The sequence below is a fragment of the Lepidochelys kempii genome, chromosome 3 (genome assembly GCF_965140265.1).
Source record: "Lepidochelys kempii isolate rLepKem1 chromosome 3, rLepKem1.hap2, whole genome shotgun sequence".
NCBI classification, from domain to species: domain Eukaryota; kingdom Metazoa; phylum Chordata; order Testudines; family Cheloniidae; genus Lepidochelys; species Lepidochelys kempii.
In genome coordinates this window covers 187,318,525-187,342,160 of record NC_133258.1, presented here as the reverse complement: position 1 = coordinate 187,342,160, position 23,636 = coordinate 187,318,525, and the positions used below count along the sequence as shown (strand labels likewise).

The 23,636-nt window shown below is 42.4% G+C and overlaps 1 protein-coding gene across 1 annotated transcript in view; it reads right to left on the bottom strand.

Moving 5' to 3' along the window:
- Nucleotides 1-8,674: 8,674 nt before the first annotated feature.
- The window catches only part of LOC140908336 (uncharacterized), a 333,399-nt gene continuing 318,437 nt past the window's right edge, over nucleotides 8,675-23,636 (bottom strand). The window contains exon 3 of the transcript XR_012157838.1: nucleotides 8,675-8,686. The gene's annotated coding sequence lies outside the window, so the exon portion shown is untranslated. The remainder of the gene's footprint in view (nucleotides 8,687-23,636) is intronic.

Genomic DNA, 23,636 nt, shown 5'->3' with positions numbered 1-23,636 from the left:
TGTGACAACATGGCTATGGTACAGGTTATCAATCGCCAAACTTCCAGATCGCACAGGGTTATGAAATTGGCAAGGGCGTTTGTCCTACAATGCTTAACCTTCAACATCTGTTTTTCTTCAAAGCATGTGCTGGGCATGGATAATGGCATAGCAGACGCCTTGTCTCATTTCCAGTTTGACAGATTTTTTGAGCTTGCACCAGGGGCTAGCAGTGAACCTGAGCAGATGCCGCTGGCTCTCTGGAACCTCGGAATGTGATGTGGTGGAGGAATGGAGATTTTTGGCTCCAGCTTGCAAGTTGTTTATTTTGTTTTCTTTTATGGAATCTTGTCAATTTCAGGATCCAGAGAATGGGTCGCCTATGCAGCCCTCCGTGGAGGGTGGTTGTTGCACTACTGGGTCAAGGACAATGCAGCTGCTGGTGCCCCTTGATGAACACACATGGGGCAATGGGTTCTTTCTCCCCAATAGGGTTGCTAGGCAACCGGCCATTTGGAGAGGTCTGAGAACCTGGTGGGGTTGTGGGGGAGGCAGCTAAGCAAATTGATTGGAATAAGCCTGGATTTGCCTACACTGTACATTTTATCTGCTGGGTAGTCCCAGACATCTATATAATAAAGTTGCAGCATGTTTTAAACCCATAACAAGTCTCCTGTCCTTCTTGTGGTGTACCCAGACAATCAAACACTAAGAGGACTATCGCGATGGCTGAACATGAAGAAAAAGAAGATACAGAGGAACAATGAAGGTGGGAAAACAAAAGAACAGAAAACCATCAGTCCAAATTTTTCATTTATGTCTTCCATTATAAATGTCCAAACCAAAAGGTTTTGAAAAGGCCAAATCAGTTTGACAAAAAGTTTTTTGTTTTAAAAAAAAGCTTTTGGAGAAAAATATTCTCTTATGGAAAACTTCAGCCATCTCTAATGTTTACTTAATGTCCCGTTGTCAAAAAGTTATAGTGAACTGAGAATTCAAAAGGAATAATTTGTGAACATTTTTCTAAACTTTCAGGAAAAAGCTAATTTAAAACTGTCAAACAGCTCTTCCCCCTTCCTCTAAACCTTTCTCTGTTATCACTCCAGCGATCTCATATGTGGGACCTTTAACACACATGTCTGAATATCTAAGGGCCAGTTTCTGCCTCTTGTACTTACATTGGGCAGTACATTACTCTTTGAGCAAACCTACTGAAATGTGGTTCTTCTCCAGGATGATGTATAACAGAATGTGACAGAATATAGTCCTAAAAAGGCTTTTCCCTGTACTATCAGTCTGAACGCTACCAAAAAAATAGTTAAACATATATCAAACTTGTCTGATATAGTGTCACATTTAAATCTCAAATCAAAATGTTACATTTTTTCAGTGAAGAAATAAATCTAAAGCTTTACAAGGCAGGGAAATCTGACAGATGTGCACACTACTAAACCTGTGGAGAGTGACTGTCATGAATGTAAAAGAAAAAGATCTTTGTTGTGGGATTATGACAGCACCATCACTGTGTTCAGTACTGCTCATTATCCTTTTTAATGTTCCTTTCAATTGCACTAGAAATGCTCTGCAAAACCAAATTAGCACAAAGCAACATTTTGGTTGATTATTGGCAATATTTTCTGCCAGCAATACTGGCCTGATTTTGCAAAGTGTTACATACCTCCTGCAAAGCACTGAGTGCACTCAGTGGGCACTGAGGTCAGTCAGCACCTTACATTAGGCACTCAGCACCACGCACATTCAGACTTAAATATATTACATAAATACTTCATTGATAGTATGGGCCAAATTCTGGCATGGAGACCCACTAGAAAACCCAGACATAGTCCTGGGTGGAAGTTTTCCAATTCAATTTTTGTTCCTACAGAAATCCATGGAGCTTCTACTCAGGAGGAGGAACAGGACACAAGGAGCAATAGTGTATTCTGAGGCAAGGCTGATGGATCAGCCATCTTGAGCCACATGTTTGTGTGCTTATGCCTTATAACCTAGCAATTGCTTCTACACACCCAGTTGTAACAGGACTAATCTGCATGGAGTTTCTGTGTGAGGGTGTTATCAACAAAAATCTGAGCATGTTGCATAGTATATGTTTGACCATGTAAAGGACAATTTATGTTCTAGTCCAGAATTTGGTCCTAGGATTGCAGATTTGGGGCCTGATTCTGATCTCACTTGCACTGATACAAATCATATCAGAAACAAGCCCTCAAGGGAGAGCTATATATTATAAGACCATGGAATCATGGATGACAGGTTGTGTTATGTAATCAAATTGCAGCATGAGGAGGGATTTACCGCTACATCAGTACCATTAATTTTTATTATTATTAATTATTATTATTATTACCATAGTGATTCTGTTATTGTAAATTAGCATTGCTACATTAATAGCAATGGTGATGCCTGGGTTCATATAAGCTGAAAATCTGGCCCTACATGGTTTCCCTAACATCCATTGATTCCATTATAAATTATCTCTCCTCCATTTTTTCTTTACTCACAAATTTTTGTAAGATTTTCATCTTTTTTGTTTGTTTTGTTTCACCAATAAGAAGTCTTTTTACATTGTTTTTAATTGTGGGGCATCTCTGGTCACTGGAAGGGGTCTGGCATTAATCTATAAGTAGCAACTGCTAATAGTCTTTTAATATTCAACATTGTCTGCCCCTAAACATCTGGAACCATTAGGGAAGGACATGATGTCTGGCCACGGTGACAGAGATCACCTGGCAAATGTGGGAGTGTGAACAATAATGAAATGGTACAGAGGTACTGAGCATCACTCTAATTCTGTGACTGCTGTTTTCTTAGACTCATTGATGAAATTGCTGTCTTCATTACAAGAAGAATGATGCTGCGAATAATCATGGCTGATTTTCTCTAATGTTGAAAAACATCAGTGCAACAGTTTTTCTTGGTCCCATTTGCCACAGAATATGAGGGGTAGAAAGGCCACTTTTTCCCATGGAGATGCATTATAGCAGGACATTTGGGCCTAGCCTGTCTCTGAAATAGCAGAACAAGAGAATAGGATGATCTAGCTAACATCCCCCCTGAAGGACTTGGCTGGGAAAAGGCATAACTTTTCACCAGAAAACTTCAGGAGAAGATGGGTAGTAGTCCAGTAGGTATCTCTTTAGAGCTGTTAGGGCTCACATAGAACTTTTCATATTCAGAATGGTCTAAAAAGTAGAACTAAATATCATAAAAACCCTTCAGTTACATTATAGATTTTTGGGGCACACTGTTACAGTCCCTTCTTAAATGCTGGATGGCTGTGACAGTCAAATGAAAGACTGGATTCTGCTCCCGTCGAGGTAAATGAAAACTTCTCTATCAGACTGTGCATGGAAATAACTTCTTAAAAGTACATAAGAATGGCCATATTGGGTCAGACCAATGATCCATCTAGTCCAGTGTCCTGTCTTCCAACAGTGATCAATGCCAGCTGCTTCAAAGGGAATGAACGGAACAGGCAATCATTGAATGATCCATTCCCTGTCATCCACTCCCAGCTTCTGGCAATCAGAGGCTAAGGAGAGAACATGGGGTTGCATCTCTGACCATCTTGGCTAATAGCCATTGCTGGACCTATCCTCCGTGAATGTTCTTTTTTGAACCCTGTTATAGTTTTGGTCTTCACAACATCTTCTGGCAACAAGTTCCATAGGTTGACTCTTCATTGTGTGAAGAAGTACTTCCTTTTGTTTGTTTTAAATATGCTGCCTATTATTTTAATTGGGTGACCCCTGGTTCTTGTGTTAAGTGAAGGGGTAAATAGCACTTCCTTACTCACTGTGTCCACACTAGTCATGATTTTATAGACCTCTATCATATCCCTGTGTAGTCATCTCTTTTCCAAGCTTAAAAGTCCCAGTCTTTTTAATCTCTCCTCATATGGAAGCAGTTTCATACCTTTAACCATTTTTGTTGCCTTTCTCTATACTGAACTGCATGCAATATTCAAGGTGTGGTCATACTGTGGATTTATATAGTGGCATTATGATATTTTGTCACATTATCTATCCCTTTCCTAATGGTTCCTAATATCATTTGACTCCCACTGTACATTGAGTGGATGTTTTCAGAGAGCTATCCACAATGACTCAGAGGTCTCTTTCTTAAATGGTAACAACTAAGTTAGACCCCCATCATTTTATATTTATAGTTGGGATTATGTATTCCAATATGCCTTACTTTGCATTTATCGACACCGAATTTTAATCTGCCATTTTGTTGCCCAATCACCCAGTCTTATGAGATCCCTATGTAATACTTTGCAGTCTGCTTTGGACTTAATTATCTTTAGTAGTTTTGTATCATTTGCAAATGTTGCCATCTCACTGTTTACCCTTTTCTCCAGATCATTTATATGATATGTTAAACACCACTGGTTCCAGTACAGATCCCTGAGGACACCACTGTTTGCCTCTCTCCATTCTGAAAACTGACCATTTATTCCTACCCTTTGTTTTCTGTCTTATAACCAGTTACGAATCCATGATAGGACCTTCTGCCTTATCCCATGTCTGCTTACTTTGCTCAACAGCCTTTGGTGAGGAACCTTGTCAAAGGCTTTCTGAAAATCCAGGTACACTTTATCCACTGGATCAACCTTGTCCACATGTTTGCTGATCCCTCCCTCAAAGAATTCCAATAGATTGGTGAGGCATGATTTCTTTTTACAAAAGCTAGTTTGACTCTTTCTGAACATAGTGTTTATCTATGTGTCTGATAATTCTATTCTTTACTATAGGTTCAACCAATTTACCTGGTACTGGAGTTAGGCTTACTGGCCTGTAATTGACAGGATCACCTTTGGAAATATTTTATTTTAAAAATGGCGTTAAATTAACTATCCTCCAGTTATCTGATATAGAGGATGATTCAAGCGATAGGTTACATAGCAGAGTTAATAGTTCTACAGTTTCATATGTGAGTTCCTTCAGAACTTTTATGTGAATACTATCTGGTCTTTGTGACTTATTACTGTTTAATTTATCGATTTGTCCCAAAAGCTCCTCCACTGACACCTCAATTTGGGACACTTCCTCAGATTTGTCAGCTACAAAGAATGGCTCAGGTGTGGGAATCTCCCTCATATCCTCTGCAGTGAAGACCAATGCAAAGAATTCATTTAACTTTTCCGCAAAGGCCTTGTCTTTCTCAAATATTCCTTTAGCATCTCAATCGTCCAGTGGTCCCACTAAATATTTGGCAGGCTTCCTGCTTCTGATGTACTTAAAACAAAATACTGTTACTTGAGTCTTTGGCCAGTTGCTCTTTAAATTATTTTTTGGCCTACCTAATTATACTTTTACATGTCACTTGCCAGAGTTTATGCTCCTCTCTATTTTCCTCAGTAAGATTTAACTTCTAATTTTTAAAGGATGCATTTTTGCCTCTAACCACTTCTTTAACTTTGTTGTTTAGCCATGGTGGATCTTTTTTTAGTCCTCTTAATATGTCTTTTAAGTACAGGTACACATTTAATTTGAGCCTCTATTATAGTGTTTTTAAAAAGTTTCCATGCAGCCTTGCAGGTAGTTCACTTTTGTGTAATTTCCATTTACCTAGCTTCCTCATTTTCTTGTGGTTCCCCTTTCTGAAGTTAAATGCTACTGTATTGGGCTTCATTGGTGTCCTCACCGCCAAGGATGTTAAATTTAATTATATTATGGTCGCTATTACTAAGCAGTTCAGCCATAATATAGATGTTCTTGCCATAATATATATTATTATTGTACACACACAAAATTATGTGAAAAGAACATTATTACAGTTGTGAAGTCAAGCACTCAAAAGTTACAAAATGCCAGAATGAAGGTTCCTTCTGTAACCTTAATTTGACCCCGTGTGTATATGCATTAAGATTAAGGCTGCGTATCTGTCATGGAGATCATGGAAGTCACAGATTCCGTGACTTTCTGTGACATCCGTGAATTTTGTAGCAGACAGTGTGGCTGGCTCAGGGGCTCCCCAAACAGTCAGGCATCCCCTGGGCCAGCAGCAGCAGCAGTTTGGTTGTGGGAGAGGGCTCAGGGCTGGGTCAGAGGGTTGGGGTATGGGGCAGTGTTTATCTGAGGTGGGGACTCCCTGGAAGTGGCTGGCATGTCCCTGCAGCTCCTAGGTGGAGGGGTCAGAGGGCTCTGTGCACTGCCCCTACTTGCAGGCACTGCCCGCACAGCTCCCATTGGCTGCAGTTCCCAGCCAATGGGAGCTGCAGAGCTGAGCTTGTAGTGGGGCAGTGCACGGAGTCCCCCTGGCCTTCCCTCCCACTAGGAGCTGCAAGGACATGCTGGCTGCTTCTGGGGAGCTGCGTGGAGGGAGTAGGTAGGGAGCCTGCCAGCTCCTCCAACCTCCCCCTCCCTCCAGCACCAGCAAGGGTCCCAGGCTGCACGTAGCTGCTTGCCCCGCCCCCCAGCACCAGCGGGGCTCCTGGGCCATATGCCACCCATCCCCCCCACAGCACCAGTGGCACTCCTGGACTGCCCCCGCCAGAGCACCCACATCCCCCAGCCCAAGTTTTAGTTAGTGGTATATAATACAAGTCATGGACAGACCACAGGCCGTGCATTCTTCTTTACTGCCCATGACCTGTCCATGACTTGTACTAAAAATACCCATGACTAAAACATAGCCTTAATTATGATAGAGTCTTTAATAACATGTTCACATGCTATTTTTTCCACAGGACTCCTGCCTCATTCAGTATAGAGAATGGACCCAATCTGGGGATGAATCAGGGCTTTCCCCGGTTACTTTGTCAAGCCAGTCCCAGTTATCTCCCCTCATCAGGTCTGTCTCCCAATTTGCTATAGTTTATTTTCTATCTCAGACTAGTTTATGCAACAGCATTCTTGCTGTCTCAAACCAAAGTGAAAAGGAGGACTTGTGGCACCTTTAGAGACTAACCAATTTATCTGAGCATAAGCTTTCGTGAGCTACAGCTCACTTCATCAAACCAAAGTGCAATTTTAACTTTCTTCCGGTCCTTGTATAACTTTTAAAACACTTAGGAAGTTCTAGCAAGGACAAATACTTGAAAAGCCTCAAACTCATAGCATCATTATTTTGCAGGTAATAATGAAGGCATGCTGCTTGTAAATCCTCCATTCTTAAAGTTAATTACCACATCAGAGGCCCACTATTCATCTTTAATTACTGGAGAGAGAGAGAGAGAGAGAGAGAGAGAGAGAGAGAGAGAGAGAGAGAGAGCGCACATGCAGCAGGAGCCCAACTGCTGGTCTAGCAAATCATACAGAAATTGCTACATACAATATCTGCTGTGGTTCATGCTCAGTAGAAAGAGTCAGCTGAGCATTCAGGACTGGTCTTAGGAGCCAGTAGTCTCTTCTGCTCTGTCTGACAAACTTTGTTTCTTGCTATAGTAGAAAGAAAGCATCCTTTGGGATAGAACTTGATTGAACTTCTTCAAATGCAATAATAGGGTTTTACTTTGCATAGATCGTTTGGGGCTAGGTTGTGCCTCACCTCTTTGGGAATTCACAAGGAGGAAGAGGGAAAAATGTCTGCCCATCTTTGTGCTCCCCAACCCTTAATGAAGGGACCAGACACAAGTGCAGCCTGTGAGCTCCTCAGGCTCAGGAATTGCTCCCTCCTAGCATCCCTATGGGTGGTAGGCACCACAAAGGAAATTGGGAGGTATTATAGATTCACCTGAAGAGAACTGCCTCTTGCTGACCTTAAGGTGGATAGCAGGAGGCATGATGTCCATGTGAACTAAGAAGCATGAGTGTCACAGAACTTTGAAGGAAAGAGGGGTTTGTAATCTGAGCACAGATGCAGGTCAGAAATTTGTGACTGGTCTCTTTATGTATAACAGGCCAAATCAAAACCCTGGATCCAGATACCCCTGAACTTTTGTGAGTTTAAATTCCAAAACCAAGTCCAAACTTTATGACAGAACAGTATCTAATTTCTACATGAGAAATTGTGTTGACAATGTTTGCAGTAGCTGATTTACAGTCTATCACTCTGAAACTCAACATGGAGATGAGCTGTTGTGTTAATTAGCCATACACTACTACAAGAGAAGCTTGACTTTATAGTGGCATTTAGTGAACTCTAAATAGGACTTATTTCGATGTTAAAACTAGAGCTATGCAAATAACTGAATTTTCTGTTCAGCCACCAAATTACAAAATCAAAATTGTTTTTTCAGATGGACCCAAAATGAAAATTTTCTGAATATTACACAAAACAAAAAAGTAAAAAAACAAAACAAACCCCCCCACCACCCATGTTTTGGGTTTTGTTGAAATCTAAATGAAACATTTTGTTTTGATTTTGAGTTTTTTTAAGTGGTTTTTCACGGTTTTTATAAATAAGATTGAGGGAAATTCCAAAATGAAATATCTTTTCTAAACAAAAAGTGAAAATGTTTTGTTTCTGAAATTCCAAAATGAAATGTTTGACATTTCCAAATGTTTTATGTTCTTTCTTTCTTTCTTTAACAACATTTCAGAAATCAGCCCAAATTGATTAGTTTTGGCTGACTCGAATCTGCATTTTTCAGTGAAAGAAGTATTTGGACACAAAACTTATCTCCACTTCTAATGACAAACTCCATTCTTTGATGTGCTCAGAGAGGCTGAAAATACAAATATCTAATCTTTTCACAGTTTAATAAAAATAGACTGTTCTTCATTTGTATGCTATTTACCTCAATGAACTCCAGTACAAAGGCAGTCAGACAGACATAAGAACAAGGCTGAGAGCTTGTCTACAGTACTGCTTAAGTCGATATAACTTACATTGCTCAGGGGTGTGAAAAAAAAATAGCCCTTGAGCGACGTAAGTTACATCAACATAAAGCAGTGTCTACACCACACAATGTCAGTGGGAGATGCTCTCCTGCCAACATAGCTTCCACCTCTCTTTGAGGTGGAATAATTACATCAACGGGACAGTGCTCTGCAGTCGACGTAGCCATCTTCCCCAGATTCATAGATTCATAGATTCATAGATATTTAGGTCAGAAGGGACCATTATGATCATCTAGTCTGACCTCCTGCACAATGCAGGCCACAGAATTTCACCCACCACTCCTAAAAAAGACCTCACACCTATATCTGTGCTATTGAAGTCCTCAAATTGTAGTTTGAAGACCTCAAGGAGCAGAGAATCCTCCAGCAAGTGACCCGTGCCCCATGCTACAGAGGAAGGCGAAAAACCTCCAGGGCCTTCCAATCTGCCCTGGAGGAAAATTCCTTCCCGACCCCAAATATGGCGATCAGCTAAACCCTGAGCATATGGGCAAGATTCATCAGCCAGATACTACAGAAAATTCTTTCCCGGGTAACTTGGATCTTACCCCATCTAAAAACCCATCACAGGCCATTGGGCCTATTTACCATGAATATTTAATTACCAAAACCATGTTATCCCATCATACCATCTCCTCCATAAACTTATCGAGTTTAATCTTAAAGCAAGATAGATCTTTTGCCCCCACTACTTCCCTCGGAAGGCTATTCCAAAACTTCACTCCTCTGATGGTTAGAAACCTTCGTCTAATTTCTAATCTAAATTTCCTAGTGGCCAGTTTATATCCATTTGTTCTTGTGTCCACATTGGTATTGAGTTTAAATAATTCCTCTCCCTCTCTGGTATTTATCCCTCTGATATATTTATAGAGAGCAATCATATCTCCCCTCAACCTTCTTTTAGTTAGGCTAAACAAGCCAAGCTCCCTGAGTCTCCTTTCATAAGACAAGTTTTCCATTCCTCGGATCATCCTAGTAGCCCTTCTCTGTACCTGTTCCAGTTTGAATTCATCCTTCTTAAACATGGGAGACCAGAACTGCACACAGTATTCCAGGTGAGGTCTCACCAGTGCCTTATATAACGGTACTAAAACCTCCTTATCCCTACTGGAAATACCTCTCCTGATGCATCCCAAGACGACATTAGCTTTTTTCACAGCCATATCACATTGGCAGCTCATAGTCAACCTATGATCAACCAATACTCCAAGGTCCTTTTCCTCCTCCGTTACTTCTAGTTGATGCGTCCCTAGCTTATAACTAAAATTCTTGTTATTAATCCCTAAATGCATGACCTTACACTTCTCACTATTAAATTTCATCCTATTCCTATTACTCCAGTTTACAAGGTCATCCAGATCCTCCTGTAGGGTATCCCTGTCCTTCTCTAAATTAGCAATACCTCCCAGCTTTGTATCATCTGCAAACTTTATTAGCACACTCCCACTTTTTGTGCCCAGGTCAGTAATAAAAAGATTAAATAAGATTGGTCCCAAAACTGATCCTTGAGGAACTCCACTGGTAACCTCCCTCCAACTTGACAGTTCACCTTTCAGTAGGACCCGTTGTAGTCTCCCCTTTAACCAATTCCCTATCCACCTTTCAATTTTCCTATTGATGCCCATCTTATCCAATTTAACTAATAATTCCCCATGTGGCACAGTATCAAACGCCTTACTAAAATCTAAATAAATTAGATCCACTGCGTTTCCTTTATCTAAAAAATCTGTTACTCTCTCAAAGAAGGAAATCAGGTTGGTTTGGCACGATCTACCTTTTGTAAAACCATGTTGTATTTTGTCCCATTTACCATTGACTTCAATGTCCTTAACTACCTTCTCCTTCAAAATTTTTTCCAAGACCTTGCATACTACAGATGTCAAACTAACAGGCCTATAATTACTTGGATCACTTTTTTTCCCTTTCTTAAAAATAGGAACTATGTTAGCAATTCTCCAATCATATGGTACAACCCCTGAATTTACAGATTCATTAAAAATTCTTGCTAATGGGCTTGCAATTTCTTGTGCCAATTCTTTTAATATTCTTGGATGAAGATTATCTGGGCCCCCCGATTTAGCCCCATTAAGCTGTTTGAGTTTCGCTTCTACCTCAGATATGGTGATGTCTACCTCCATATCCTCATTCCCATTTATCATGCTACCATTATCCCTAAGATCCTCTTTAGTCTTATTAAAGACTGAGGCAAAGTATTTGTTTAGATATTGGGCCATGCCTAGATTATCCTTGACCTCCACTCCATCCTCAGTTTTTAGCGGTCCCACTTCTTCTTTCTTTGTTTTTTTCCTATTTATATGACTATAGAACCTTTTACTATTGGTTTTAATTCCCTTTGCAAGGTCCAACTCTACTTGACTTTTAGCCTGTCTCACTTTATCCCTACATATTCTGACCTCAATAAGGTAGCTTTCCTTACTGATCCCTCCCTTCTTCCACTCCCTATATGCTTTCTGCTTTTTCTTAATTACCTCTCTAAGATGCTTGCTCATCCAGCTTGGTCTACAACTCCTGCCTATGAATTTTTTCCCCTTTCTTGGGATGCAGGCTTCCGATAGCTTCTGCAGCTTTAATTTAAAATAATCCCAGGCCTCCTCTACCTTTAAACCCATAAATTCTTCAGTCCAATCCACTTCCCTAACTAATTTCCTTAATTTTTGAAAGTCAGCCCTTTTGAAATCAAAAACCCTAGTTGCAGATTTATTTTTGTTAATCCTTCCATTCAGTTTGAACTGAATTAGCTCATGATCACTTGAGCCAAGATTATCCCCTACAACCATTTCCTCTATGAGATCCTCATTACTCGCCAAGACCAGATCTAAAATGGCATCCCCTCTAGTCGGTTCAGCAACTACTTGTTGAAGGAATCCATCAGCTATCGCATCTAGGAAAATCTGAGCCCTATTATTATTACTAGCACTCATCCTCCAGTCTATATCTGGGAAGTTAAAGTCTCCCATGATCACACAGTTTCCATTAGTATTTACTTTATTAAAAACATTAAAAAGGGCTCTATCCATATCCAAATTAGATCCCGGTGGTCTATAGCACACCCCAAGCACTATCCTAGGGGAGGCTCTAATAGTTTTCTTCCCCAATTTAATTATTGCCCAGACAGACTCAGTCATATCCATTTCATCGCTTCTTATTTCTTTACATTCTATCTCATCATTGATATACAGTGCTACTCCACCACCTTTACCTTTATTTCGGTCTTTCCTAAACAGCACATACCCTTCAATACCTGTAGCCCAGTCATGACTACTATTCCACCAGGTCTCTGTTATACCTATAATATCTGGTTTCACTTCCTGCACCAGTAACTCTAGTTCCTCCATTTTGTTACCTAGGCTCCTTGCATTAGTGTACAAACATCTTAATTTTTGCTGTTTGGCCTCACTCACATTCTGTACCCTATTAGGCACGGTTATTTTACTACCAGTATAACCTATTAGACTTGTATCTACACTGCCCTTCCTCCTACCTACAGCTGTATCCACTCTTACTTCATTTTCTTTCCACTCTATGCTAAATTCTGGCGTGGAGATTACCTGGACATCTCCCAACCATCTCCCCCAAATTCCTAGTTTAAAGCTCTCTTAATCAGTTGTGCCAGCCTCCATCCTAGAAGTCTATTTCCTTCCCTACTCAGATGAAGTCCATCCCGAGAGAACTGTCCTCTATCCATGAATGCCTCCCAATGGCCATACATCCCAAAGCCCTCCTTATAGCACCACTGCCTAAGCCATCTATTGATAGTCATAATCTTGTCACACCTTTGTTGCCCTTCTCTAGGAACAGGCAAAATCCCACTAAAGATCACCTGAGCCTCAATTTCCTTAAGCGTCCTCCCCAGCCTAACATAGTCTCCCTTAATACTTTCCAGTGAGAATCTAGCCGTATCATTTGTTCCCACATGAAGGATAATTAGGGGATTCTTTCCCGCTCCCTTTAGAATCCTTTTTAACCTCAGGTCTACATCCCGTATCTTAGCACCTGGAAGACAGCACACCCTCCTATTTTCTGGATCAGCTCTGGTTACAGGCCTATCTATTCTTCTCAATAAAGAGTCCCCAATCACATAGACCTGCCTTTTCCTAGTGACAGTGCTATTCTCCAGTCTATCCCCTGTTCCCTCTGGCTGCAAGTTTTTTCCATTCCCATTCTCCCTTGTAATCCTTTTTAACCCATCCTGTATCCTCCTACACTACACCAGCACCGATACATCAGTGCAGTGGCACTGATGGAGCGCGGTAGTGAAGACAAGCCCTGAGAGAGATAATACTTAGCTGTAATGCATTTCTGGCTGGCAGTCCAGCTCCTCTACCCCCTCCTCCTCTTCCTCTTAGTTGTTCTTTGTAACCATAGGGGTCCAGAGGTTTGTTGATGTTCATTCCTTCTACAGTATCAATGCCAGGCATTTGTAGTTATTTGTAAAATTCTTTAGTTCATACATTTTGGGAATCTCATTTTAACTGTAGTCCTTCACTGTGCTACTTGGGTGTTCCAAGTGCACAAACCTGGTCTTTGTCCACACAGAAAAAGAACATTTAAAGTGTGCTTCTACTCTGAAAAATGATTACTGTATCTGATGAAGTGAGCTGTAGCTCACGAAAGCTCATGCTCAAATAAATTGGTTAGTCTCTAAGGTGCCACAAGTACTCCTTTTCTTTTTGCGAATACAGACTAACACGGCTGTTCCTCTGAAACCTGTATTTTATATGGAATTTCACCAAATTTAGCTTCCAGGTTGTACTAACAATTTTTAATACGATTCCTCAGGATTTGTGAAAATGTCCAGTTTGTGAAAACTTCATTGAATGGAGCCCCGAGGTTTCGCCCTAGCTTTAATAATTAAACAGAAACCAAGAAACAAAATATTTTCACTGCCATATGTATTTATAGGATAAAATGAAGTGAGATGGCTAGTGCAGTTTTGTTTATTTTGCAGGACACTAGCATCACAGACTGGGATATCTGAATGATGGGTGCTTTACATCTATAATGCCCTGGTTCATCAAAAAGAAAAGGAGTACTTGTGGCACCTTAGAGACTAACCAATTTATTTGAGCTTGAGCTTTCATGAGCTACAGCTCACTTCATCGGATGCATACTGTGGAAACTGCAGAAGACATTATATACACAAAGACCATGAAACAATACATCCTCCCACCCCACTGTCCTGCTGGTAATAGCTTATCTAAAGTGATCATCAAGTTGGGCCATTTCCAGCACAAATCCAGGTTTTCTCACCCTCCCCCCCCCAACTCACTCTCCTGCTGGTAATAGCCCATCCAAAGTGACCACTCTCTTTAAAATGTGTATGATAATCAAGGTGGGCCATTTCCAGCACAAATCCAGGTTTTCTCACCCCCCCACTCCCCTCCAAAAACCCCACACACAAACTCACTCTCCTGCTGGTAATAGCTTATCCAAAGTGACCACTCTCCTCACAATGTGTATGAAAATCAAGATGGGCCATTTCTAGCACAGTTCCAGGTTTTCTCACCCCCCCCCCCACCCCCATACACACACAAACTCACTCTCCTGCTGGTAATAGCTCATCCAAAGTGACCACTCTCCCTACAATGTGCATGATAATCAAGGTGGGCCATTTCCAGCACAAATCCAGGTTTTCTCACCCCGGGGGTGGGGAGGGTGAGAAAACCTGGATTTGTGCTGGAAATGGCCCACCTTGATTTTCATACACATTGTGAGGAGAGTGGTCACTTTGGATAAGCTATTACCAGCAGGAGAGTGAGTTTGTGTGTGTGGTTTTTGGAGGGGAGTGCGGGGGTGAGAAAACCTGGATTTGTGCTGGAAATGGCCCACCTTGATTATCATACACATTTTAAAGAGAGTGGTCACTTTGGATGGGCTATTACCAGCAGGAGAGTGAGTTTGTGTGTGGAGAGGGCGGAGGGTGAGAAAACCTGAATTTGTGCTGGAAATGGCCCAACTTGATGATCACTTTAGATAAGCTATTACCAGCAGGAGAGTGGGGTGGGAGGATGTATTGTTTCATGGTCTCTGTGTATATAATGTCTTCTGCAGTTTCCACAGTATGCATCCGATGAAGTGAGCTGTAGCTCACGAAAGCTCATGCTCAAATAAATTGGTTAGTCTTTAAGGTGCCACAAGTACTCCTTTTCTTTTTGCGAATACAGACTAACATGGCTGTTACTCTGAAACCTGGTTCATCAAGATACTTAAGCATGTGACTAACCTTAAAGACTTTGAATGAAATTGTGGCTCTATTGAAGTCAATAGAATTTCACTGGGGTCGGGATTTCACCCATTAATTTCAGTTGGATTACTCACTTGCTTTTTTTTAGGTATGTGCTGAAGTATCTTGGTAAATGGAAACCGGAATGTATAACATAGTATGATTTATTTGAGACGCATTTCATTTAGTACATTCTCTCTGTAGAAGTCTATTTAATATTTGAGGGGAAGGGGCTGAGTTCTTTTCCACTATTAGTAATGTGTTGTGTATGTCCATTTGGAAAACTGCAGGCTGGATCTTCAGCAGGTGTAAATCAGTGTAGTTGCAATGATTTTAAATGGATCTGTGCCAATTTACATGAACAGGTGATCTGGTCCACTGATTTCCTCCCCCCCTCCCCCTTGCTTCTTACTGGCCCATATAATTCTTTCTAGCACCCAGCCTGAATAGCAGATGCTGAACTCTGTACTTGGTATCTCCACTGACACAAGGTGGTGGAGTAAAATATGTTGGGATTTCCCTCCAAGGCCTCTTTCCACTCAGCCTCCCAAAAACTCAGTTTGACTCCAACCTTCGTCACTCCGGTATTCTTATTTAGCAAACAGCATTGCTATGATGAGTTGATCAGACTCAAACACAGGGGGGATGGATGTGGTACATCACAGTTTGTAAGTTACACAGAAACCTTCTCTCTTTATATACGTTACACATCTCATTGCATTTACTATATATTGCATCACTCATCTTTTGATTGGCTTGGTTACTTTGCAGGTACCAATCTCTGTGCAGCATGCACTGTGCATGCACCGTCCATGGTTTGATTTCCTCTTTACTTCATCTCTACATTCCTAACTTATTGTGTTCCTTGTTATGTAGTTTATAATAAATAGTTCCAAGCATGTTCTCCCTCCTATCTTAGTTGACTCAGACATTCTGTCCTCTTAGCCTACTGACCTATTTACCTACCATATTTAGCACAAACATTCTGTTTTCAACCTGATGATTCATTTACTTTCCTCATTCTATCTTCAAAAAAAGAGGCCTGCCTCCATGTATTAATGACTCATGTCAGACCAGGCCTCAGCTAAAAAATAAAACAAAGCATTTATCAATTCAGGGTATGTGTATGCCTCACTCTGAAGGTGTTAATTGCAATCCAAGGCGACATAACCACATTAGTGCTGATCAAACACACATGCTATATATAGTGTGTAGCCACCACGAGACAAGCAGTGGGAGAGGCTAGCCACAGGTACATACCATTCACACCATTCACACTGTAGCAGCTACTTTCTCTCTTTAATGCACTGCTTGATCAGAGCTAGTGCAGGTGTATCTCTTCAGACTGGAACATACACCTCCAGCTCAAAGTGTAGATGTACCTTTAGATGCTGGAAGTTATTCCCCATAATGTTAACATACGTTGGGAGGAAGGATGGTCTTGTATGCAAGATACTGAATTAGGATTCAGGAGATCTGGGTTTACTTCCTTGTTCTACTACAGACTTCTCATGTGACCGCGGGCAAGTCACTTAGAGCCTCATTTTCAACCATTGAAGATAATGACAAAGCTCTCAGTGGTTTTAACAGCACAGGACCAGCACCTTAATCTCTCTGTGCCTCAGTTCCCACTTGTAAAAGAGTAGAAAATAGCACTTCCTTTTCCTGTCTTGTTTGCTTGTGAGCTCTCGAGGCAGGGATTGGCTCTCACTATGTGCATGTATAGCATGAGCACAATGAGGCCCTGATCCTGGTTGGGGTATCTAGGTGATACTATGATACAAGTAATAACAATGGATCAAACTTTGGGACCATGCTAGTGGGCAATGTCCCAAAAGACCCAGAATTTTTTTGCATCTACAACAGGGGTGGGATTTTCGAAAGCCAGCAGCATTAGCCCAGCTCTACTCCCACTAAATTCAACATTAAAATTGCACTGACACCAGTGCAAGCAGGCCAACACTGAGTGCTTTTGAAAATCCCACTCTATGTTTCACTATATCCTTGTCATGTGAAAACACACACAAACAAACATATTTCTGGATATAAGATTTTGGTCTATACAACTGGACAGCTTTAGTTTGAAACTGGAATTTACTGCTGAACCATTGATTTTCAGTAAACTTCACTACATAGAGCTGTAGCTAGAATCATTTGTTTGCCATTGTTAGGTACTGAGTTGAAGTAACTTATTTACTCAAGCCAGTCAATCTCCGTTGTTTATGAAGAACAGAGGTGACTTTATCTACACTTTGCAACCATAAGACTTCTCTCCAAGGACCAAATCCATTATAGGAAATGGGAGCTAGATCAGCATCTGTGTATTTGCTGAATTTTGTCAAAAACTACCAATGCTGGCAATGCATTACACTCAAAGATAAAGGGTAACATTTTCAAACATACATAGTGACCTAGGCAAATAAGTCCTATTGGAAGTCAATGAGACCTAGGCATCTAAATCATTTAGTTCTTTTTGACTGTTACCCAAAGTGCATGCAATAGGTATTTTTAAAATATCAGCTGCTCCTTAATGACCTATTATTAACTTTGCAAAATGTTAGCCAGTAATAACTGAATTCATACCTTCCCTCTGTCCTGATGCTAACACAGCATTGGCCTCAGTATCCCATTATAAATGTATCTTGTCAGTTGCATTCATATTTTCCTAGAATACATGACCTCATTGGCATGGAAGTGTTCATGCTTATCGTACTACTATGTTACACAAAAATGAACTATTAGAAGTCTTTATTCTACCTTTTATCACTTAATTATTTTCTCCCAAGGAATTCTGGCTCCCTCTGGACTTCAGAATAAACAGGTAAAATTAATTGTAAATTAATCTTAAGAAATGGTCTCAGCAGAATGAAAAATAAGTATATAAGTAAATAATTAAAATCAGTAAGTTACAGCCTCACAGTCACATTATGTGTGTTTATATTCTGCACCTTACCTATAATGTATTGTGTAATAAAAAACATATAATGGGATGAATCTATCCTAATGTGTCTAACAGAATGTTGTTCATAAATTATACATTGCAAATCCATGATTGCCTGTTAGATGGTGAGCTATAAGAGGAGGTTAGATCATGATTTCCTAGTAGAAAAGAATGCAATAGAGATAACTCTAATGGAAGTGTTGCAGTACCAAGGTAAACTCACTTTATTACATTAAGCAGACTGTAGTGTCTCAACAATGCTCATGTTGGCACATGTATGCTGGCAAATAGTCAAGTGCCTACAGTGATGGGACTTCCTGACTGTAGTGGGATAGGTGTTTTAATCACAGCTGGTAACATCTTGCAAAGCTCCTAAGTTCTATTGACTTTCAGTAGGATCTGGGCTTCTTAGTTGTTTTTGAAAATTTTGTTCAATATTTTCCTGTATCCATAAAAGCAAATGTACAAACCTGTCATGAAAACTTATCAATCCTGACTCAAGTTTACCTGCTTGGCCATTGCCGTGATGATTGGTGATAATTAGAAGCTAAATTCCTTGTGGTAGGTTTGTGGTGGCTGAGGCCTGGTCTACACTATGAGTTTATGTTGGATTTAGCAGCATTAAATCTGAGTTAACCCTCCACCCGTCCACACAATGAAGCCATTTTTTTGACATAAAGGGCTCTTAAAACCGATTTCTGTACTCCTCCCCAACGAGGGGATTAGCGCTGAAATCGACATCACCGTTTTGAATTAGGGTTAGTGTGGATGCAATTCGAAGGTATTGGCCTCCGGGAGCTATTCCACAGTGCACTATTGTGACCGCTCTGGACAGCACTCTGAACTCAGATGCACTGGCCAGATGTACAGGAAAAGGCCCGGGAACTTTTGAATCTCATTTCCTTTTTGGCCAGGTGAGCTCATCAGCACAGGTAACCATGCAGTCCCAGAATCTAAAAAGAGCTCCAGCATGGACCGAATAGGAGGTACTGGATCTGATCGCTGTATGGGGAGATGAATCCATGCTATCAGAACTAAATTCCAAAAGACGAAATGCCAAAACATTTCAAAAAATCTCTGAGGCCATCAGGGACAGAGGCTACATCAGGGACACATCACAGTGCCAAGTGAAACTTAAGGCGCTCAGACAAGCGTACCAGAAAACCAAAGAATCAAACAGACACTCCGGGACAGAGCCCCAGACATGCCACTTCTACGCTGAGCTGCATGCAATTCTAGGGGGGGCACCACCACTACCCCACCCCTGTCCGTGAACTCCCATGATGGGGTACTCTCCCCCATGGCTGAGGATTTTGCAAATGGGGAAGATGATGAGGAGGAGGAGGATGAGCTTGGGGAGAACACACAGCACACCGTTCTTCCCGACAGACAGGATCTTTTTATGACCCTGACTGAAATACCCTCTGAACCCAATGAAGCCAGAGAAGGGACTGCTGGTGAGTGTACCTTCTAAAATATAATACATGTTATAAAAGCAAGCATTTTTTAATGACTAAGTAGTTCTGAGGACTTGGGATGCATTCATGGCCAGTACTGCTACTGGAAAAGTCTGTTAACTTGTCTGGGGATGGAGCGGAAATCCTCCAGGGACATCTCCATGAAGCTCTCCTGGAGATACTCTAAAAGCCTTTGCAGAAGGTTTCTGGGGAGAACAGCCTTATTCCGTCCTCCATGGTAGGACACTTTACCACGCAATGCTAGTAGCAAGTAATCTGGTATCAATGCATGACAAAGCCTGGCAGCGTATGATCCTGGTGTTTGCTGGCATTCAAGCAACATCCGTTCTTTATCTCTCTGTGTTATCCTCAGGAGAGTAATATTGTTCATGGTAACCTGGTTGAAATAGGGGAATTTAATTAAGGGGACATTCAGAGGTGTCTGTTCCTACTGGGCTGTTTGCCTGTGGCTGAAAAGAAATCCTCCCCGCAGTTAGCCACGTTGGGGGGGGGGTGCATTGGCACGGAGGTGTTCACATTTGGCTAGCAGGGTTCTTCCATGATACCAGCCAGGCGGTGGGGGGAGGGGAAAAGCGATCATCCCAGAGAATTGGATGCGGGGAGGAGGTTAGTTTGGTTTCTGCTGCTGCACGTTAACAGGAAAACCGCAGCACTAAATGGCCAACTCAACAGGCTTTGCTTGGTATGGGAAAGGAGGGCACTGCTGTTATGAAGGTTGCAGAAGCTGAAAGACTATGGCTTACCATGGCTGCCTGCAAGCCAAATTCTGTTGCCTGGCCCTGCGTGTGCGATCTCTAACTCCAAAGCTGCAAGCACTCAATACAAGATGCAAAATGCGACCTTGTACCAAAATCACATGTGCTATGTAATGTGTATAGTGTTGTTCACCATGAAAGAGTATAGCCATTGTTCTGTAAAATGTATCTTTTTAAATACTTCACTCCCTTTTTTTCCTCCAGCAGCTGCAAATGTTTCAAGCCTCCGTCCTCCGTCCCAAAGGCCCTCTCAGATAATGTGGCGAAAAAAACGCACGCGCGATGACGTTCTCTGAGCTCATGCAGTCTTCTGGCACTGACAGAGCTGTGTGGAGGGACACAATAGCAGAGTACAGGACAGTGGCCGATGAACATGAGGAGAGGTGGTGGCAGGAAGATCAGAGGAGGCATGAGGCAACACTGGGGCTACTGCGGGATCAAACGGACATGCTCCGGCATCTGGTGGAGGTTCATGAACGGCAGCAGGATCACAGACTGCTGCTGCAGCCCCTGCTTAACCACCCTCCCTCCTCCCCAAGTTCCATAATCTCCTCACCCAGATGCCCAAGAATGCGCGGGGAGGCTCTGGGCACCCAACCACTCCACCCCAGTGGACAGCCCAAGCTACAGAAGTCTGGCATTCAACAAGTTTTAAAGTGGCCTTTTCCTTCCCTCCTACCCTCCTCCCACACCCCACCCGAGCTACCTTGTGAGTTATCTCCCTATTTTTATAATCATTTAATAAAGAATACATGTTGTTTAAATGATAGTGACTTTATTTCCTCTGCAAGCAAGCTGTGATCAAAGCAGGGAGGGCGGGTGGCTTACAGAGAATTTAGAGGCAACCAAAGGGGCGGGTTTTCATCAAGGAGAAACAAACAGAAGTGTCACACAGTACCCTGGCCAGTCATGAAACTGGTTTTCAAAGCTTCTCTGATGCGTACCGTGCCCTCCTGTGCTCTTCTAACCGCCCTGGTGTCTGGCTGCACGTATTCAGCGGCCAGGCGATTTGCATCAACCTCCCACCCCGCCATAAACGTCTCCCCCTTACTCCCACAGAGATTGTGGAGCACACAGCAAGCAGCAATAACAATGGGAATACTGGTTTCGCTGAGGTCTGAGTGAGTCAGTAAGCTGTGCCAGCGACCCTTTAAACGTCCAAATGCACATTCTACCACCATTCTGCACTTGCTCAGCCTATAGTTGAACAGCTCCTTACTACTGTCCAGGGTGCCTGTGTATGGCTTCATGAGCTAGGGCATTAAGGGGTAGGCTGGATCCCCAAGGATAACTATAGGCATTTCAACATCCCCAACAGTTATTTTCTGGTCTGGGAAGTAAATTCCTTCCTGCAGCCGTTTAAACAGACCAGAGTTTCTGGAGATGCGAGCGTCATGAACCTTTCCCGGCCATCCCACGTTGGTGTTGGTGAAACGTCCGTTGTGGTCCACCAGAGCTTGCAGCACCATTGAAAAGTACCCCTTGCGGTTTATGTACCGGCTGCCATGGTGGTCCAGTCCCAAAATAGGGATATGCATTCCATCTATCGCCCCACCACAGTTAGGGAATCCCATTGCAGCATGACCTGCACATTTCCCAGAGTCTCTACCTTTGGTAGCAGCAGCTCAATGATTGCATTGGCTGCTTGCATTACAGCAACCCCCACAGTAGATTTGCCCACTCCAAATTGATTTCTGACTGACTGGTAGCTGTCTGGCGTTGCAAGCTTCCACAGGGCTATTGCCACTCGGTTGTGAACTGTGAGGGCTGCTCTCATCTTGGTATTCTTGTGCTTCAGGGCAGGGGAAAGCAACTCACAAAGTGCCATGAAAGTGCCCTTACGCATGCAAAAGTTTCGGAGCCACTGGGAATCATCCCATACCCACAACACTATGCGGTCCCACCACTCAGTGCTTGTTTCCCGGGCCCAGAATCGGCGTTCCACGGCATGAGCCTGCCCCATTAACACCATGATCTCCAAATTGTGGGGGAATGAATGTGGTTTTAGAGAAAAGTGTGTTCATGCCCTCATCACTGCGCTTCTGTTGCCTCCTCGCCTGTTTTTTCAGGTGCTGGTTCTGCATAAACTGCACAATAATGCACGAGGTGTTTACAATGGTCATAACTGCTGCGGTGAGCGGAACGGGCTCCATGCTTGCTGTGCTATGGCGTCTGCTCCTGCTCGGGCAATCCAGGGAAAAGGGCACGAAACGATCGTTTGCCGTTGCCCTGGCGGAGGGAGGGGCGACCGACAACACGGCTTACAGGGTTGGCTTACAGGGAATTAAAATCCACAAAGGGGGTGGCTTTGCAAGAAACAGAATGTCCCCCTCAAGGATAGAACTCAAAACCTCAAGGATAGAACTCAAAACTGGGTTTAGCAGGCAGTTGATTTCACGGAGGGAGGGAGGAAGGGAGGAGAAAATGAATGCAAAACAAATCTGGTCTATTTCTTGTTTTGATCCACTTCATCTATCTTTATACATCTTGCTGGCAGCAGACTGTGCAGTATAACTGCTAGCCATCGTCATCTTCTGGGTGCTCGGCAGAAGACAGTGCAGTCTGACTGCTGGCCATTGTTGTCTCCTGGCTGCTCATTAAAAGACGGTGCACTAGGACTGCTGGTAGGACTGAATCGCCATGAGACGAAACTTAAAAGGGTAATGACCTGGCTGAGTCACTCCCATGTTTGCTCATCGAGGTCGGTTAAAAGAGCACCCTGGACTACGTCAACGACGGCTACCAGTCATACTGCACTGTCTGCTGCGAAAAGGCAATAAGCTGCTGCTGTGTAGCAATGCAGTACCGCGTCTGCGAGCACCCAGGAGACATATGGTGACGGTTAGCTGAGCGGGCTCCATGCTTGTCGTGGTATGGCATCTGCATGGGTAACCCAGGAAAAAAGGTGCGAAACAATTGTCTGCTGTTGCTTTTACAGAGGGAGGGAGGGAAAGGGGGCCTGATAATATGTACCCAGAACCATTCGCGACAATGTTTCAGCCCCATCAGGCATTGGGATTTCTACCCAGAATTCAAATGGGCGGTGGAGACTGCGGGAACTGTGGGATAGCTACCCACAGTGCAACGCTCCGGAAGGGGACGGTTGCCTCGGTACTGTGGACGCACTCCGCCAACTACATGCACTTAGAGCATTTGTGTGAGGACACACAATCAACTGTGTAAAAACACTTTCTACAAAACCGACTTCTATAAATTCGACCTCATTTCATAGTGTAGACAAGGCCTGAACAAAAACTAAAAAAAAGGAGAAAAATAGGTTTTAATGTAATGCTTAATTTGACCCAGTCCAAAACAAAATGTTGTTGTTGTTTTATTACATTTTGGGTGTTCTTCACACTTTTTAAATTAAAAACAAACCCAAATCTAACTAAATTTCAAAACAAATGTTTTCATAGAATCATAGAATCA